The sequence below is a fragment of the Lissotriton vulgaris genome, chromosome 6 (assembly GCF_964263255.1).
Source record: "Lissotriton vulgaris chromosome 6, aLisVul1.2, whole genome shotgun sequence".
In the NCBI taxonomy this organism is placed as follows: domain Eukaryota; kingdom Metazoa; phylum Chordata; class Amphibia; order Caudata; family Salamandridae; genus Lissotriton; species Lissotriton vulgaris.
This window is the reverse complement of record NC_141694.1, coordinates 846,626,014-846,646,826: the sequence shown is the minus strand read 5'-3', so window position 1 is coordinate 846,646,826 and position 20,813 is coordinate 846,626,014.

Below are 20,813 nucleotides of genomic sequence, written 5' to 3'. Positions count from 1 at the left end.
CAAATCATACATAAACAGTACATTTAACCCACCCAATATACATTCACAAAAACATTGCATACAAAAATGAATATACACATAAGGCACAACAATACAACTGAAAATCTCAGATCTGAATTGAAATTGGCCAAACAGTAGAATTCAATAGCGTCACAGCAGGACTCAAAATAATTTTCATACTGCTAGATTAATGGGCCAAGCAAACCAACAATGCACTGCTCTTGTAACCAGGGGTTTTTATATCAATCATATTCATTCTTATCTCCCTCATTATATTGCTACTTTTATCTGCTTGTAGGCTGCACTGATGCCAACTTGTTTTGAACCTGTAACTATTTGTGGGTTCTCTTCAGGACTTAGAACTGATAAACACTAAAAAGGAAAAACAAAATCTATATCACTACATTACAGCGCATCCAGGTGGTGGTTAGATATTGAATCTCCATACATATAATTACAAACAGTGTTAACTTGGGATCATATGGCAAAATATTGCATGACAGGTAAACCGTCTTCACTTCTCTGATTACTTTACCTAAAAAACAGGAAACACGCTCCAGTTGGCATCTAAGCACTTACGCTAACAAATCTATAAAAAATTCTTATATTGTATAAAATGTTACTGACATAAATCACAAGAAACCAATCCTCAAGACCTGGCCCTCCCACAACTCTGCATAACACTAACTTCAGATGAAAATCAATCTGGAACAGAAAGTAAGTCGTATATAAACCAATCCAGCCTCGAAATGCATGTACAAACTTTCAATAAGTTAACACTGTTATGAGCAGTCTTGCAATACTAGACTAGACCTAATTGTACAACTCAAAAATCACCAAACAATTAACTGTTACTGTAAATCATTCATATTTGTTGAGAGTAGGCTCAACCCATCTCAGGGGCGTAACACAGGCCCCCTCAGCCCACGCGGTGCAGGGGGGCCCGAAGCTCCAGGGTGCCCCCTCGGCACTGCTCTCTGTCCGGAGAGCTCCTAATTGAGCCCGGAGGGGGCCCCTTTACATACTTTGCAGGGAGGCCCCCTCAATTTTCGTTACGCCAGTGACCCATCTGCCAAAATCACATAGGTGTTAGCCGCTAACACAGGCAATTGAAACACAATCGGAAATGCTAACACGCACAATCGACATTCAATGCCCTGCACACCACACTTACTGGTGTATCAGCTTCCGAACTTTGGAGCGGGCCAGACGCCACGCCTTCATACTCTTGTGTTTCTGTCGGTTATCTGTAGCTTCAAGCTCCCGAGGTTAGACACTCTTTCCTTATTCAATCCAACTCACAGCATTCGCGTGTGTTACCTCCTTCCAGGGGAAGTCGCTTCAAGCATTCTGGGAGATGTAGTTCAACAAGGCTCTGCCTAAAGGTTGAGTGAGAAACGTGTGACTTTGCATACCTAAAAAAATAGAAGTTCTTTAAGATTTTAAGGCACCATATGTAATGGAAGCAAATTTTGGACCTTGGTCATTTCATTAAGACCTTGAGCGACAGTATTGAAATACAAGATGAGATAGCTTCTTTTTGACTAAGGTTTATGTCTACATCCCATCCCCGAGGGCCAAGTTTGATAACTAATACTGCTGTCCAACAATTGTCCCAAGTTCTATAATTGTCACCGATTATTTTTGATTGATGATGGTGGTGTGTTAGCTGTGACTTATTAGCTGCCTATAGTTCATTCTTTCTTTAGTGTGAGCAATTGTTTTGTGAAGGATTCAGCCAGTTTTTCAATCAAGTGCCAATTCTGTCTGATGATCTTTTTGAATTGACTTGTATTAGGGTAAATGTCAAGACACAAACCACACGATCTGTCCTAGGTTTCTCGCTTTTTTCCAATAGGATCTCTCTTGGGGTCCACCAAGCTTCTTTCATGGAGTTCCTTATCAATTTCTTCTGGTAGCCTATTTCTTTGAGTTTATCCTTCAATACTTCTGTGTGGAAAAAGTATTGACTTTTTTCGGAGCAATTGCCCATAGGGAAAGTTGTCATGAAGGCTCTGTGGGCGATGACTGGTATAATGTAGGGCATAATTCTTATCTGTTGGTTTGGAAAACAATGTGGTTTTCAATCATCTGGTAGTCTCAACCAATACAACATCCAGAAATGTGATGGTGGAGTTATTGCTGGCAATACTGAACTTGATGTCAGTGGACATGTGGTTTTAACCATATAAAACACTTATTCAGACTGTCATCTTGACCATTACACACACAGAATATATTATCGATGAATCTAAACCACTTTTCAGTGTGATGGACAAAAGGATTGTTTTGATAATTGAATTGTTCCTCAAATTTGGCCATGAACATTACACGCAACGTTGGAGCAAAGGGACGACCCATGGCTGTTCCTTTAGTTGGAACAAAGTACTCATCCCTAAATGTAAAATATCTTTTTTTAATGTAAACCGTGCAAGTTGCAGAATAAAACTCCTCATCTGATGAGGGTCTTGGTCGTTCTTCCAAAAATGCTTCAATTGCCTGAAGTCAAACATCTGGCTGTATTTGTGTGTAGTGAGATGTGACATCAAATGTCACCAATCTTTGAGTTAAGATATTGAATTCCGAATTTCTGACCTTATTTATGAAACCCATAGCGTTCCTTAAATATGATGCTACCATGAGATTTTAAAAAACTTTGACGTATTTAGCAATGGGTACCAGAACCGAATTGCAGCCGATAGTCTTGGGATGCGATTTGGTTCTGGAACCCATTGCTGAATATACTGATGTATTTTTGAAGTCGTCATGCATGTATGTTGGGTGGGTTAAATATACTGTTTATGTATGATTTGTTTGTAATGTGCTTATGTGTATGATACATTTCGAAGTGATATGACTAATGAACAAAAATAAATGTTGATACACTATTATTGAATAGAGTGGTCACAAAATAAATTCAGTATGTATAAATAATTAGTCAGCATCTGCAATTTTATGGTTGACAATTTTCAGTGGCCCAGCCTTACTGACAAAATAGAGTCCAATCTCTGGTGTAGGTGTTGAACTTTCTAAAAGTGGCATTTTCAAAGTTGTAAAGAAAAATCCGACGTTACCATTAAAGAGAGGTCATCATTACAATGTTGTTGGTACTAACATTACATATCATCCTGCTCTCAATTAGGAAATACAGCTTATTAAATGTAATAAGGAACCCCACTGTTATTCTATGGGGTAGGCCTCACAGTAGTGAAAAACAAATTTGGGAGTTTTTAATACCAGGACATAAATAACTTAAAAGTACAAGGTCAACCTTTACATTACACAGCACGCTCCCATATGGGTTATCTTGGACCTACCTTTGGGGTGACATATGTAATAAAAGGGGTGTTTAAGGCTTGGTAATAGGGTTTAAATGCCAAGTCGACATGGCAAGTAAAACTGCATTCAGGCTGCAATGGCAGACCAAGGACATGTTTTGAAGTGCTACTGAAGTGGGTGGCCCAATAAGCGCTGCAGGCCCACTGGTAGCATTTCATTTACAGTCCCTTGGTATATGGTATACCACTCTACAAGGGAGTTATCAGTAAGTTAAATATGCCAATTAGGTGTATGTCGATCAAAGCATGGGAAGAGAACACAAGAACCTTAGCACTGGTTAGCAGTGGTAAAGTGCAAAGAGCCCAAAGGCCAACAAAAATGAACTTCATCAAAAATAGAGGTAAATAGGCAAAGAGTTTGATTGAAAACCACCCTAAGGCTGACATGTCCAACAGACATGTCTAATAAAAACTTTGAAATAATGACAACGTTTTAAAAGAATCAAATGCTTATTTTGCAAAAGAGAGCATAGAAGGTGGAATGTCTTGGTAAGCAAAAAATGTATGTTGATAATGAGAATTAAAAAGACTGGATCAATAAAGGCATTTTTCGAAAAGACAGAGCATTCACATGGAAAGGAATGATCCCTTTTTCTCCCTCCTGCTTCAGCTTTACGTCAGCCCCAATGACTTCAGGTACTACTGTATACGTCTTTAGGCATTTTCCAAATCAGCCCTTTTAGTATATACAAACTACGGAAGCAATAGCAAGTCCATGCCCTGTACATAACCACCACAATGAAAGTTATTTAGTAAAGCAATGTAGTTCTACTCAATTCTGAAGAATGAGGAGATGCTACACCAACACAAGCTTAAACCTTCTGGAACAACTCTAGAACAACAAGCCAGGCCATCTAATATAGTGAAGAACTTCTAGCTACTCAAAGACAGCCATGCTGAACTGAACCTTCTACTTTTTGGAATGCCATGTTTTTTGGCATTCCAGAAAACCTTTTAAGGCAGGCTTCCAGTTGTGTTGTGAACCATTTTAGGACACTATTGTAAATGTCCCGATTCATGCCCTTATATAGGTATAAGTCACTATGTCCTTATATAGGCATAAGAATCATAACCATATTTAGTCATAGCTCATGCAGTCCAAATACAGTCCAAATACTGCAGGGCTACTTCCACTAGTTCCGAAAATCTCCAACGATTTCCTGGAAAACTCTGCTTCAGCAGCTAGGGACTTTCCCTTGCTCGAGAACTGACTTGTCCAAGAACTCATGGAGTTTTCAAAGAACTGAGAGTCTTTAATGACGTTATTGTCCACCTTTACGTGAAACTCGGCACCTTCAAGGTATAAATATGCCCGCACTTGCCTTAGCAAACACACGGTGGTTTGGAGCAGTTCCACTCTACTTGCCCGACGCATCCTGCTACAGCAAGTGCTGAAGGAAGCCGACCCTCAAACAGAAACACTGAGAGAGACGCTGTCTTTTCTCCTGCCGAGAAATCCAGCTCCAGTGTGTCCAAGCTACTCTTGCAGGTTGTTGGGAAATCGAATCCTGAGCCTGACCTTCTTCATTCCAAATTAAGGTACAGAGCTAATTAGACCCTAAGAGAAATCTTGGACAGATTCTTGGCAAAAGAAAACTACATTTATGCTAGACCTCACTTCTAGACGTATTTTAGAAGCACCAGATGAGTACTTTTAGCCTCTGTTATTTATGTATGTATTTATCTATGGTTTAGGAACCATACAATGCCCTTACAGTATTATTTTATTCTACTCCTTATACTGTATTCATTATATTTTACAACCAGTTTTATGATTGTAGAAGTTGATTTCTTATGCTTGAGAAAGAAGACTGTTCAATAAAACCTTTTTATTGAAAACGCCCGTCTATCTATTTCTCTGCACCTCTGGTGAAACGAAACATGCACGATTGACTGAGTGAAATATCTATCTATTGTTTCCACGACTCTGATGATCAGTTTTATCTTGGGGAAACAAAGTGGTCTGGTTTATGCGGTTGTCAGAAACTAATCCCTTCTTGTGAATTCGAGAAAGTTTCTAGTGACCTCTGAGCTAGCTGGCACTCACAATTAAGTCTAATATATTCGATAGAGACCTAGTAGACCTCAGTCCTACGTCTAACCTATAGGATATATGATTCCAATGCGCATAGCCTCTTGGGAATATAGGAACTACACTACAGGTGCGCAGCTTAGTCAGTGAGATTCAGTGGTGGGAATCTCAAATTTTCTAACTGAAAAAAACAGTGGACTGGAGGGTGGAGGGATGGGATGACAAAGGTTCAGGATGGACTGTTTCCATGAGGAATTTAGGAGGGCGTACGTCTAGAGTGGCACAGTTGGCAAAAAACAATGTGTTTTGATGAAACCCTGAGCAGTGCCAGTATTCATTCAATCATCTTTTTGGTGTTTGATTTCCAGCTGTATGCCTGGAATGTTGACACTAGTGCAGCTTGCAAAGCCTTCTATTGCCAATGTTTGTGGGCATTCCAAAAAGTATTACATTTGCACCAATTTAAATGTTGATTGGATATGAATTTACCTTAAATAAATAAATAAAAAGACAAGAGGCGTCTGGCAAAACATGTGGCCGGGAGAGCCTGGGCAGAATGCGTCTGCACAAAAACTCTCGATGTATAAAGTTTTGGCTGTCTATTTATAAAGTTGATGAGGTACAATAAAACACTTTGCTACATTCCAAAAAAGCATCCAAGTTGCAAATCAAAAAACGTGGGCATCTGATAAGGACACAGATGGTCCTCGACTTCAGGGAGAGCTAGTGCGGGCTAGTGCATATGTGTCCAGATGTCCGCTTGAAAAGCGCATGATCACAACGTGTGGTGTGTCTGTCATGTCCTGATTGATTAACTATGCCTGTCTACATTTGGTATCTAGCTTTGTTGTTTTTCTGGGGAATGCAAGTCTTTGGCCAAACGGGTTTTATTGGGGTCAATTATCTTGTACTTGTTTGTGTTACAACTATCTATCTGTGTAATTGATCAGATGTTTCCCTGTATGTATGTTTGTCTTTGGTTTATGGAGGACCCCACCTCTGACGTGTTACTTGATAGGAGAGGGCATGGGAGGCAGGACCTGCCTGACCACGTATCTCTGTTATGGGGTGATGGAGAGGTCACCTTGAGTGAATCCAACAACAATGATGTGAGTTCATTGGAACTCCTAAAATTAATATGGCGGCCACTAGTATAATTGTTAGCTACATTCTCATCATTACGCATACAGTTGTACTGGTAATAATGAGATTATGCTTGCCCTGGTCGGAACGTATGTTGACATTGTTCTTATTCACAACAATATTATTGTATGATCATGTATCACAAAATACATTGGTATCATTGTTGCTGATGTTGACGCTGCTGAGCAAGCACGAGTTAAGGTACACATTGACATGGCATTGTGCAGGTACAATCGGTGGCATACGTTTGCATTGTTTTACTGATATTGCCGTTATCAGGCCTGCCCATATCATGACATTCATTGACATATTCACCCATCCCAACATTTCCCACTCTAATTGAGTCATCAATTACTCTATGCTCCTCGTATGGCATGGCAGTTATGCTATTTGAAAGTTTGTGTGTGTAGTGTCGGTTGCTTTTTCCCTAAGTGCATACTAATTAATTTGTAGACTGCATTTTTATAGCAAGAAACCCCTACTTGTGGGAAACCACATAGCAGAAGTGCAGCAATGAAAATCCATGTGAGCGACATAAACAGTTTGGATACCCACAAAGGGGTCTTTAAAAAAAATGATATGTAAACAGTCCTGCTCCGGGGCACCTCCCTGCTTTTATATGTTGGTTTGAAGACAATGCAGTTCTTGGATGGTATGGGCTAATGACCCATTATCCAGATCATTCCTAGGGATAAAAGTACAACAAAATCTTGGCACAAGCCTCCGTGTCCATATTGGTCATCAAGTCCAACCCATACAGATGCTGCATCACCGTAAGGCGGATGGCTATCAACTCCTTTTTGATAGTGTTAAGGCGGAGCTCAGTACTGTTACTGACTTTCATCATCTCCCATCTGGTTATTTTCAACCAGCGGGTGTTAGCTTTTGTTTGCATTGTAAACAATTATATTGATCCTCCGACATTTACTTGAGCTTCTGTGAACAGTATAAATTCTTCTGAAATGTTCTTGTGCTAAGCCCAACCAAAATATTTGGCAGTTCTTCTCCTTCAAGCCTGATGCAACAAAGTTGTTTTGTTCTGTAACGGATGTAGAGACAACTCAGACAGATCTTTTCCAGGGATAACCAGGGTTGGGGTGTGTATGGTCACAAGGGTGCAGAGGCCACAGCCACCGGGGATAAGCTGGGTGTCGGAAAGGTCCCCACATTGCCAGTGCAGATTCATCAAAGTAGAGATGCCCCATTGCAGGTCTGATATATGCACTATTGTACTGCAATTTTCATTACTGCCCAACGGTATGGATCCTTTGCCTCTGAAATATAAAGAGTACAATGTAAGTTTCCATATATTAGGGCTTACCCTTACCCTCAAACCATATGTATTTATCGATCTCGCTATCCCAGATTGCTTGGTATGGAATGTCTATGCTGACGTTGGACCCCCTCCCACGGGACTCATTGCCCCCCACGTGATTGAGATGAGCGGCCTGCACTGAAATTCCACGTCTGGGGTCCATTGGTCAATAACGAAGGTGGACCCAGACAGAGGCGGGAGTGGACGTGTTTATGCACTGGTCTTGCTACCTCAAGTAACCTCTTTTTTACAAAGTCCTATGGCCAAACAGTGTACTCTCCAATGGTGCCCTTCCTGCACATCCTGTCTACCTCGGATTGGATATTCCTTTGCTCAGGGAAAAGATATAGGGGGATATTCTCAAGAATGTGTGATAATTACTACAAAAGTACCTGAACGCAACTCATCTTATCGCAGTCCATCGCTGGAAAATAATGCTGTGTCAATGTAGCATTCTCAGTAAATACCAACAAGAGAGAGAGGGCATGAGATGGCACTCCTGTACCCCAATCAATTGTAAATTAACAACAAAGGAGTGACTAAGTGAAAAGAAGTGCTACCAAAATTAGATAGTGAGATCTGATTTTATTTCACTCTGTACTGCAAATGTGATCAATACTCACACACGTGCATGTACAAAGTGAATTCTCTCAATCTCCCTATAGATACCCAACAGGACTTCCTCCAAGGATGAAACCTACCGGGTGTCGTGATCACCCAATGTTACAAAGGGGGGGAAATCCTTTCTTTTTGAAGGACCCTCACTCACCACTAGTTGGTGACATGCTTCATCATTGGGTCCCCGCTGGGGTGACCGAATGCCCCCCCAGCGTGCTACAACGCCTGATTACAGCGGAGCAGGATGTGGTGAGTGTAACAGTGCCCAAATTAGAAGGTGACTATAAATGAGTGTATAAGTGTGTTAAAAAATGCAGAAGTTGTACCTTTACAAAAATCTTTAATAATGGCCAACCTGCTTGGATAAAAACAATGTGGACGGACTACCCAAGGTTCTGAGTTAAGGAACCGGAGTCCTAATAAGTATCAAAAGTTGGTCAACATGTTTCTGCTGCTTATGTTGCAATTTGCTCAGCATTCGTCAGGACCTACACAAAAGTCCTTCGGTGGTGTGCGCGCGCTAAGGCGTACCCTCCCGAGAGGCTCAAAATGTGAAAAATATATCATAAGTGAGAATACCGGATAGTTTCCGTAGTTACCCACTACGATTTGTAGGGATAAACCAAAAACTTCACAAGAGGCATGAACGCGCCCCTTCGGTTAAGACAGCGCGGGTCCCCTTCACGCGGTGTCTATTTCGGCACTCGCGGCTCCCCGCTGTATACCTGCTCTCTCCGTTGCTGTCTTCCATTTGCAGTACAGAGTGAAATAAAATCAGATCTCACTATCTAATTTTGTTAACGTAGCATTCTCAACACGGCGGTACCATGCGATAGGCTCACTATAACCGTCAAATGTCCGCCATAAAGTCAACGCGACCCTGCAAAAATGTGAAAGACGAACGCAAAAAAACTTGCGATGAGGTCAATCGTGATACAAAAAGCAGCGAAAACCAGTGACAGGCCTGCAATCCCCACGCGTCAAGCGGGGAAAAGGCACCATAAAAGCAGAACAAAACCAAAGGGAAACAAAACGAAACGGTGTAACAGCATAGATGCACCCGGACTGAGTGCAGAGGTCAACAGAACCCCCACAAGCCACACAGACCACCAGCAAGGAACAACGTGGCAGGGGAAGGCCAAGGAGAAGAGGGAGAGGAAGACAGGGTGCCGTCCACAGGAAAACTAGATCAACGTCACGAAGGTGACAGAACACTACCATCAACTGACCCACAATAAGACAAACATAAATGCAGTCGGAGTGTCGAGGTGGTCAATGGTGGAGGCCAAGAGGCACTGGCATGATGTGAAAAGCCAAGCACAAACATGCTGCCAACAGGAAGGCAGCAATGGCGACAGGAGGTGGGAGTCCTGCGCCACAGGAGGAGCTGAAGGAAACGGAGGCCACAGTCAACAATGTGGGGACGGTGCAAGGAGTTGGGAGTCCGGACACAGCCCAATAAGACCTGAAACAACAACAATAGGGTGAGTAACAACCAGGGACTGGGGGACCGGGGAGATGGGCACAATGGCACACATGCACAACGATGTGTAGCCCATTGCACACCCACAATAACCCTGGATCATGTCCCTGTTCCCCATGGCACACTGCAGCACACACGCATAGCAATAACAGCACATCCAGGTTTACAACAATGTGTTACAATGTGCAACCCCAACACTGCAGAACAGAGGACACAACTGGGTCAGCTGATGCACAGAAACAGGACAATTACATCTAACAAAGCAGGAAACTGTGAGATGGAAATGTACGAGTACAACCTCACATCCGTCATGTGGTCCAAATGTCCACTGTCCAGCATCAAAATCCAGCACCTCCCAAACAGTCACAATGTACATTGTCATACAGTCTGCATGTAAACAAAAACAATGCCCCAACATACATGTCAACACAATGTCAACATGCATCTCCCCTTCACATTGCAGAAGGGCAGACAACTCATCAGTGATGCTGGAGCGGACCACCACACCTCCGACACCGACGCCCTAGAAAAGCTCATGGACATCCAAGGCAATACACTCCCAGGAGCAGGGCAGCCAAGCTACATAGAGGAGAGCCCAGCCCCTGCACAGACCACACAGCAGGAAGCACCCACCACCACGGCTGGCTCACAACACTTCACCAAGGCACACATGGCATTCCAATGCCAGGTGTCAGAATGCCAAAAGGAGGTGGCCAAACAGGTGTGGGTGGAGTCAGAGCTCATGGAAGCCAAACTAGATCACATACTTGGGTGTCTAATTCCTATCAGAGACTAACTACACCCCACAAAGGAGACCCACACTGCGGCAGAGAAACATGTATTTGCACATTTCCTGTACAAAACCACGCCCCGAGCACCGTAATTATCATACGCACCAACCCACGCTGGAGCTGCGTACGACGGCCCAGTCCACTTCTCCTACGTATTAAGTGGGTGACAACAAAGCTACATGTCCAAGGTCTTACCCGCTGCCTGCGGTGACATGGTTGCGTCCTCTGTACACTGCACAATGTAATGTTGTAGGGCAAAGGGCCCTCATGCATACATCATGACCACACGGACACACTCAGATAGTTAGTGGAACTGGCTACAAGTACGTGCGCCCGGCCCCTTTATTGGCTGGGCTACATGTACAGTGACACCTGTGCTGGATGTGTGTGGGGGTGAGTGTAAGCCAGTCCTCATGGAGTAGTTGGTGCTGGCAACAACTTGAACAGTAAACAATATGTAAACGGAAACAGAAAACACCAGCATTACACAGACAACTGTGGAGCATCATGGTGGTAGCCAGAGCAAGTACAGAGGCCACCCAATATGCCAACAGAAGTGTCTGTGAGGTGCAGTGCACTGAGTCTGGGGCACCAGAGTTGAGCATGCTCATGTGAAGAAATTGTCCATGATTGTATCCCTTCGTGATATACATGGTGCAGCTGTAGTGGGGTGGCATTTCTGCGTAACCTCTCCACAGCACAAAACTCAATCAGTAACGGTCCATGGGTTGCGGTGCACTGAGTTAGTGGCACCCAGAGTGCTGAGCAGGGTATCAGGCAGACAATGGCACCCACGACAGGTGTGAGCAACTTCGTTAATCTGTCAGTACCACTGTTTCGACTCTGGCATTTGGCGATTGGAGGTGGTCCTGGCGGTGGTGTGTCCGGGCCGGTCAGGACTCGATTTGATGTGTGAGCCCTGGTGGAATGCAGTTGAGGCCAGAGGCAGCGGACATCGCAGGGCTACAGACAAATGGCGTTGATGACCCCAAGGCCACAGACGAGAGGCCATCAAATATCTTATCAGACAGGGGTCATGATTTGAGCTGCACAGAGTTAGTGGCCCAAGATGCACTGCGGCCGGCACAGGCTCACCGCCACGGGACGGTGACTTGCGGTGCACTGGGGTGAGGCCACGCAGACTGGGCGGGTCCTCATCGATGTTGAAGGTGAATGTGGTGCAGGGTTGCGGGGAACAGTGGAAGGTGTCCTTCAGGGCATGATGCAGAGGGCAGAAGCTATCCAGAAGTGGCACATGGAGGAGTGGGATGCTACTGCCTCGTTATTGCCACATAGTCTCGATCAGCTACATGAGGATGAAAACAACCCCCATTCCATAGACTCAGACGCCACCAAAGTTCAACCAGAGAGTGCCATTGGATGTCGGACACAGACTTAGTGGCACCAGGTCTTTGAGGGGATGCAGTCTGCGGTGAGGCTGGTACAATGATATGAACTCTGCCATGAAGAAATCAAGACTCAGTTCCAAATGTGAGACCTACTCGACCGCAGTGTGGGCCAGAGGCAGCGGCCAGCAGAGGCCCACAGCCACGTGTCATTGGTTTGCAATGCACAGAGTTAGTGACACCAGAGCAGTTGTTAGTAGTGTTCGATCACCTCCGTAACGATGATCCTTTTTCACTCCAGACTGAAACGCGTCATCCTCTTACGCCTCTCCTTATTTATTTATTTATTTTATTTTATTTATAAAGTTTTATATAGCGCGGACATGACCCACAGGGGTATCAGAGCGCTTTACAGTACATAATTATCACAAGTTATACATATCTGGAATCGCATATAATACAAATGAGGTAGACATTGCTGCTTGATTAAAAGCGGTGGCAAGTAGGCTTCAAAGAGTTAAAGGTTTAAGATGATAATTTGTTCATGAGAAACATTTTCGCTTACTTTTTGAAGGTGGTAAAAGAAGGGATTCTGCGTAAGTCTGGGGGGTTGTTCCAAATCTTCAGTGGGATACCTGAGAAAGCTCTGCACCCAGTTCTCTTCTTGTGGAAGGATTGAGGTTTTAGTAGTAGTGAGCTTGCGCTTCGCGAATGTCTACCACCTCCTGACCGCTCTAACATTTGTGCTAAATAGCTGGGGGTGTTGCTTTGTAAGGCTTTTTGTGTCATGCAGGCGATCTTTAGTTGTATTCTCGACTCGTATGGTAGCCAGTTCAAGGCCTTCAGGGCCGGGTTTATGTGGTTATTTCTTTTTATTCCGGAGACCAGCCTGGCCGCAGCGTTAAGCGATCCCCTGATCGGTGCTAGTTGGTATTTTGGAAGACTGCTTCCGTAGTCCAGTCTTGGTAGTACTAGGGATTGGATCGCCATTTTTAGATCAGTCTGTGGGAGGAAGGGTTTAAGTTTCCTTAAGATACTCAGCTGAAAGTTGGCTCCTTTGGTAGTATTGTGGATTTGTTCCTGCATATTTAAATATTTGTCAATGGTGACTCCCAGGGATTTTGCGGAGTCAATGAATGTCAATTACCGAATCAGTAAATACTGATTCGGTAATTTGGGGAAACATTGAAGGGTGGTAGGGTGTCACTTTGACACCCTGTTGCACCCCTCAATTGTGTATGGGTGCATATGTTGCAGACATACATGCCCTAAGGCACTGAAGCAATTTGCATAAAATTGCTCTTTTATTTTTTTCTTTATTAAATAACGAATCCCAAAAAGCGGAAAGCACTCATTTGAGTGCTCCTTACATTGCTAATTCGGTAATTTACCGATTCGGTATTTTAAGGAATCTGTAATTTACCGATTCCTTAAAATACCGAATCGGTAAATTACCGAATTAGCAATTTGGGCACCTACATCTCAGTAGTCTAATTCCGGTCGGTAACGGGCAAAATTCGGTAATTTCGTCCGTTACCGACCGGAATTACGCTTCCTACATCTGGCCCTCAGTTCTTTTGGTGTTAAACATGAGGTGGTTGCCATTGAGCCAACTTTGGATATTATGAAGAATGGCGTTGAGGGAGATGAAGTCATCTGGTGAGGAGATTTTCAAATAAAGTTGAGTGTTGTCCGCGTATAGATGATATAGAATGTTTGTAGAGCTAAGCGCTTTAGCAAGGGGTTCCATGAGTAGATTAAAGAGAATAGGTGATAATGCTGATCCATGTGGGACTCCTAGTGTGACCATGGAAGGTTGAGAGAATGTTTGCTTCAACTTGATTCTTTGGGTTCTGTTGCTTAGGAAGGAGGTAAACCGTTGTAACACTGGACCGGTTAGGCCCATCCTTCGTTCAAGTAGAGACAGTAGATTGTCGTGTTTAATCGTGTCGAAGGCGGAAGATAGGTCAAGAAGTATCAATAGGCACAATTTTTAAGATGTCATCCATTATGTGGGTGGGGGCTGATTCAGTACTGTGACCTTGACGAAACCGGATTGGTGTTTATCTAGGAGGTTGAAGTTCTCGATGTGATTGCAAAGTTGAATTTGTAAACATTTTTCCATTAACTTTTCCAGCGTGGGGATGCTGGATATTGGTCGATAGATGTTGAGGTCTGTGGAGAGGGAGTTGGCTTTCTTTAGTATAGGTGTGACCTGCCCTATTTTCAGACAGTCCGGTATGGAACCTTGCCTAAGAGAGGCGTTGACAATTTTTTCCCATAGAGGTAGAATAGAGGACTTTATAATTTTGAATACAGATGGGGTAGGGGATCGGAGAAATGATTGGCAGGGTTGATTGCTAGCAGAGTGCTATAGATTTCTTGTTCAGTGATGGGCGAGAAGGAGTGCCAGTTGGCATTGTTCTTTGGAACTCCGGTCGGCAGGCAGAAAAGGTCCTTGATCTGTGAGTAAAGAATTTTTTCTTGGTCAGTAGATAGTTGGGGTTCTTTCTTGGATTGAATGTCATTTTCAATGGTTCTAGTCTTATCTAGGAAGAATTTGGCCAGCTCGTCGCAGTTAGGGGTAGCCGGGTTGCTCAACTCCACTACGTTTGCAGAGTTGCGCGATTGTTGTTTTACGATTTTGAATAACTTTTTAGGACGGTTAATGGCTTGGTTCAGCTGTATTTTGAAGAAGTCTGCTTTATCTTTTATGATTTTTCTGTTGTACGTGTTTCTCAGTGTCCTAAGTTGGTGTAGATGATCAGTGGAAGGTGCTGCTTTCCATTCTCGCTCAGCTAGTCTTAATTTGCGTTGGTCCGAGTTAAGATTCTCATTGAACCATGGTTTGGAGATTTTGGTGGAGACATTTTTTTCTTGAAGGGGCGCTGTGGTATCCAGGATTTCAAGCATAGTGGCGTTGTAAAAGTCTGTGAGATCTTGGACGCCGGCCATATCTGCTGATGGTGTCAGGGAGGAATTTCATTGGGACACCAAGGCGTTGGCATCGATATTCCTGATATTCCTTTTCCATTGTTTAGTTTTTGTAGGTTGGTTTCGTTTTGGAGTTACCTCACTGTTGCTGGAGAAGAAGATACTGTAGTGATCAGTCCAGTCACATAGGGAGATAGATTCTAGCGATATGATGTTTCTTTTTGCTATGATGAGGTCTAAAGTTTCCCCCTTGTTATGGGTTGGGCTGTCACAGAATTGAGACAGTTCCTGGTCTGCCAGAAAGGATTTGAGACCGCTTACATCATGATTGCCGGTATTGCTCCAATGGAGATTGAAGTCTCCCAGAAAGATCTGCGGCACTTGTGAATTGGCATTGGCTGTAATGACTTCCATTAGCTCATCAATGAACTTCGGATTGTCACCCGGGGGGTGGTATATTATGTGAAGTTGGCAGATGATGCCCTTGTCGTCCGAGATGTTGGTGCATAAATATTCACAGGCGGATAAGGAGATGGAGTGCAATGATATGAACTCGGCCATTGGGAAATCAAGACTCAGTTCCAAATGTGTGACCTACTGGACCGCAGTGTATGCCCAAGCAAGTGGTCAGCAAGGGACCACAGACATGTGTGGTTGGAATGCTATACACAGAGTTGGTGGCACCTGATCGAAGGGAGTACAGTGACATCAAACGTCCCATGAACATATGAACTCGGCCACCATTTTATCAAGACTCAGTTCCAATTGTGTGACCTACTTGACCGCAGTGTAGGCTGGAGACGGCAGACAGCGCGGGTCAACCGCTATTTTGCCAGCCCCTCCTGGTACTCTAACACACGACGGAATGGCATGTGGAGATGATATGTGGTTGACTGAGGTAGAGGCACCAGAGCTGAGCGGGTGTGCAGGCCGCGACAAAGCTGTGTTTTGCCTGGTATGGACTGTAATGGATTGGTGTGGGGCCTGCTGGCCCGCAATGTAGGCCGAAGGCAGGAGTCAGCAAGGGCCCTCAGACACGTGTGGCTGGAATGCTATATAAAGACTTGGTGGCACCACATCGAAGGGAATATAGTGATATAACCTCTGCCATGAAATGTGTCCTCAGCCATTGTATAATCAAGACTGAGTTCCAAATGTGTGACCTACTTGTCCGCTGTGTCTGGGGGTGGAGTACGTCAATGAGAAAGGAGTACTGCAGGTCTGTATCGCGGAGGCAGTGATGGTCTGAGGAGGCTGCCAAGGTCGCGGGCCTCGGGCTTGGAGCTTTGACTGGCACATGGTGGACCCACTTTGACACACACTGGTATCGGCAGGTGAGCAGTGAGACCTGGATGCTCAGGGGCGGGCAGGAGGGGTTCGGGTACCAGTGGCCCGGGGTGCAGCAGGGGCACAGGATCGCAGGCACAGCCGCACATGGTGACGGCCTCGTGGTGCCTTAAGAGGCACCACCCTGGCAGACACGTTGGGCCTACTAAAAGAGAACCACGCCCAGAGCTACGTGCTTTTTATTCACACCCATACGCTAGCCTGGCATACGCTGGGCCAGCCCACTCCACTCACGCTTACAGGTGGGGACGTAACAAGCTACATTTCCGCGAACTTCCCCAATGGCTGGGGTGACAAGGTTGCGTCCACTGTCCAGTACACTCTAAACACCAGCAGTGTATGTCGACATGGATATTTCTGTGGTCTGCATATTGCAGTCTGTCCAGCACATCCACGCCACACATGGCATTTTGTACATTCTCATGCATGGGTCACTTACCTCGTCCAAACATGCCTGTTTCCCACCTCTCCCTACAATCTGCTATTGTGTGGCTGCTGTGCCGTGCCGTTGATGGCTCATGTACATGGCCTGCCGAGGTTACCCTAGTAAGTTGTGCTATTGTGTCTGGTGGGTGAGAATGTTGTTTGGCATGTGGAATATGATTTTGTAACGTGTGCATTCCCGGGGTTGTGAGTTGCATGATTGTGGAGTTGGGGTATGGGATGTGTTCATTTGGTTCTTGCCAACGAGCAGAGCATTTCCATAGGTGCCATCCTGGAAGTGCCGCTTGATGTTGGACTGTCTAGATGTTGGAATCATGCACACAGCCTGGGTAGTTGGCGACGACATTGGTGAAGAGTCCCCAGTGGTCCACTATTGCCGGCACATTGTTGGAATGCACATGCTTTCTGTTGCGATAATTGTGTGCAGTTTAGGCAAGGGGCACAAGTGGGACATGTGTGCAGTCAATTGCCCCTAACACGTGCGGGAAGCCAGCTAAGCGTGGATGTGGTGGCAGTGAGTGTTGTGGCCCTCTTGGGTATCCGAGCTGCATGTTTGTTGGCTCCATGGCATCTGTTGTTGAATATATTTTTTATTGAGGTTTTGCAAAACAAGCCCCCAGAGGGGGTGATACAATACATGAATACCAATTTTCTGCACAGTCTAGGATTACATAGCAATCAAAGGAAGTACAAACAGTGTTCCTCCGTATCATTCAGTCTGGACCTCAGTCAGCTGCGTGGTATCCAATGGCCCGCTGACGTGGAAACCAGGGGGGGGGGGGATGCACGATTGCAGAGTTCTTGGTTCCTCTGTCGTGGGATTGTGTGCTGGTGGAGGTGTCTGTAAATGTCGTCCCCGTGTGAGTTAGTGTATACTTGTAACCTCCCTTTTGTGGTGCAGGATGTCGTCCGACTTTACACCAGGTCAGAGCAGGTGTTATATTCCTGCAGCTAATGCGCCTTATCGCCTGTTTTGGGACCTTTTTGCTGATCTTGCTGGTCATTGAAAATGTTGCGGAGTGCTGTGTTTGCTGCTTTTTGCACGGAAACGCCTACTCTGCATCTCACTAGCGTTAATTGCCGGGGTAATCTGTGCCGATATTGTTTGCGGCTGATCTCGCAGGTAAACTGGTGATATGGGCTGTTAGGACCAGCTTGTGAATGGAGCGATAAATTTATCGCCACTTTGGCTGTGATAAAGTGCCGATAACTCGGCGATAAATCCTTGAGAATATGCCCCATAGTGCAGTGTGGTTGGTGTCATACCGGGTGATGTTTACTAGAGCCATACGGGGTCTACTCAGTTGGGTTGGATTTTCGCCTTGATCCTAAATAGGTACTGGCGCCCTGTCATCGTCAACCACTTCAGGTACTTTCATTAATAAATGTTTTATACTAGACTGGATTGTTTTCCTCTTTTTCTAGGCAAAATATACATGTTTTTTCAGGATTCCACCTTACTGCCCTTCTAGTACCTTTCTGGCATACTGAGGGACACGTTTTTATAGCATCTTCATTGTGTGTATGAGATTTTGAGGTTTTTCTGGCAAGAAGAAAGACAATAAGTGAGTTAAGATCAGTATCCAGACGGGGTATTATCCACCTATTCCACATTTGCCCAGGTTTCAATATTTACTTAACATGGTTAACCCAACGATCTGGTGAAATATGAGAGCACAAAGAAGTGCTATCTTGTTGGTCAACGAAAGGACAATTCACAACCTTCATGAAAGCTGTTGTATCTTTAAGTGTACTTGCTTGGGCTAACCACTCTCAAGCCTCCTCACCTAAGGATATCCTTCTTAGCATCACCACATTCTTATTTCTTCCTCTCACATCGCTACCTCTTGTCTATCTCTGGGGGTCTGCTTTAGGCCACTACTAAATTACGCTGGGCAGTGGAACAAGCATGATCAAACCACCTATATTCCTTTACCGGGCTAACGTATACTGCACTGTCCAAAACATTTTGGACCAATTCACTCAAAAGAAGCCAGAATCTATTCAAAGGGTAAGAAGCATCCAAACTCACAAAGAATTAGGACTAACTCCCGTGGGGAATTCTTTATGAAAAGTGTCTGGTATTACTTTGGTCCCTCTTAACCTACGAGCCTGATCACAAATCTTCTAAGACCTTATTTATGAGGCCATGCGTCAGTTTTGCCCTGCTGTTGCGTCACTTTTTGTGACGCAACAGCAGCGTAAAACATGCCCCATGTTGCGTTCTATTTACAAAGTGACGCATCTAAGCAGATGTAAAACACCACTCTACATTATACCAGTGCCAGGTATAATGTATGCAGAGTGGCCGTTCCTACGCAAGTAAGCCTTGCAGAAGTGACGCAGTGAAATCTATGAGATTTCACTGTGTCACTTCTAGGACGCCATTGCGTCAATATCTTATGCCTACCTCACAGCAGGCGTAAGACTGACGCAGGCCCTTTCACATGGGGCTTGCCCCATGTGAAAGGACACATTGCTGGGGTTGTGTCACTTTTGTGACACACTCCAGCAATGCGTCATTTTTGCGCCTACAGATACGTCAGAAATACTGACGTATCTGTTACTCCTTGCGACATGATGCGTCATACTGTAAATATGATGCATCCAGGCAGGCGCAATGAAAAGTGACGCATCGCTGTTTTCACGCAGCGATCCTTCACTTTTCATAAATGAGGCCCCTATTTCCTGGCATTGCAAATAGAAGGGGGGAGGGGGTCTTTAATGTTCCCACATGGTAGTGAGAATGAGACTGCATTATGTTTGCTAAAAATACTCCAGGTAACTTCAAAATCATCACCCACTTCACATAATGAAGTGGAAACAAAGCAAGGTGTGAGGAAACTGCTACTGCACCAAACAGAACATTTCCTGTGTATAGGATAAAGTCAGTGACCCCCGTATTACAGAGGAGGGCCGTCGTGAAGGGAGCCATGGTTTTCCTGTGTGGATCAGGCTGGAGCCCAAGCTCAGTGAGGTGTCCGTGACCCAGTATACCAGGAGGGGCCGTCATAAAGTAAAGTGTAATTATCACTGTGCTGATTGGGTCGGAGCCCTGTCCTGAAAGGCGTTGGTGTCTCCTTATGGCAGGAGGAGTGGCCATAAGTAGTGGGCTGTAGACCTTGCGCAGTGAAGAGCTGGAAACCTTGTATGCCGGGAGGGGCACTCTGCACACATCTGATGTTCCGATCAGATCAGTGCTCATACACGGTAGAGATACATTGACCCTGTATGCTTAAAGAGTAAGGCTGCCCTGGAAACCCCTACAAACCTATACAGGGATGAGAGATCAGCATCAGGCACTTCGCACTACCTTCCTCCCCACTATGGTACAGAATGTGTTTCTCAGTGCCCTAAGTTGGTGTAGATGATCAGTGGAAGGTGCTGCTTTCCATGCTCGCTCAGCTAGTCTTAATTTGCGTCGGTCCGAGTTAAGATTCTCATTGAACCATGGTTTGGAGATTTTGGTGGAGAAATTTTTTTCTTGAAGGGGCGCTGTGGTATCCAGGATTTCAAGCATAGTGGCGTTGTAAAAGTCTGTGAGATCTTGGACGCCGGCCATATCTGCTGATGGTGTCAGGGCGGAATTGCATTAGGACACCAAGGCGTTGGCATCGATATTCCTGATATTCCTTTTCCATTGTTTAGTTTTTGTAGGTTGGTTTCGTTTTGGTGTTACCTCACTGTTGATGGAGAAGAAAATACTATAGTGATCAGTCCAGTCACATGGAGAGATAGATTCTTACCCTGCCAGGTGGGGGGGGGGCAAAGGTAACCTCCAGTCGCTGCAGGAGCAAGACCGCGATGAGGATTTCAGGAATTGTCAAGTGGGCTTTGAACGCATCTGAACTAGCCCCTGCCGCACTAGCACTCGCAGAGGGGGCGCGCCCAGGAACTCTGGATGCTCCGATTCTGCAGGGGCAGGTAAGGCTGAATTCGAGCCCTTAAGCCACGTGGGAACCTTCTTTTTAGATAGGGCTGTGGCACTGGAACACGTTTGGCTTTAATACAGAGTCAGAGTG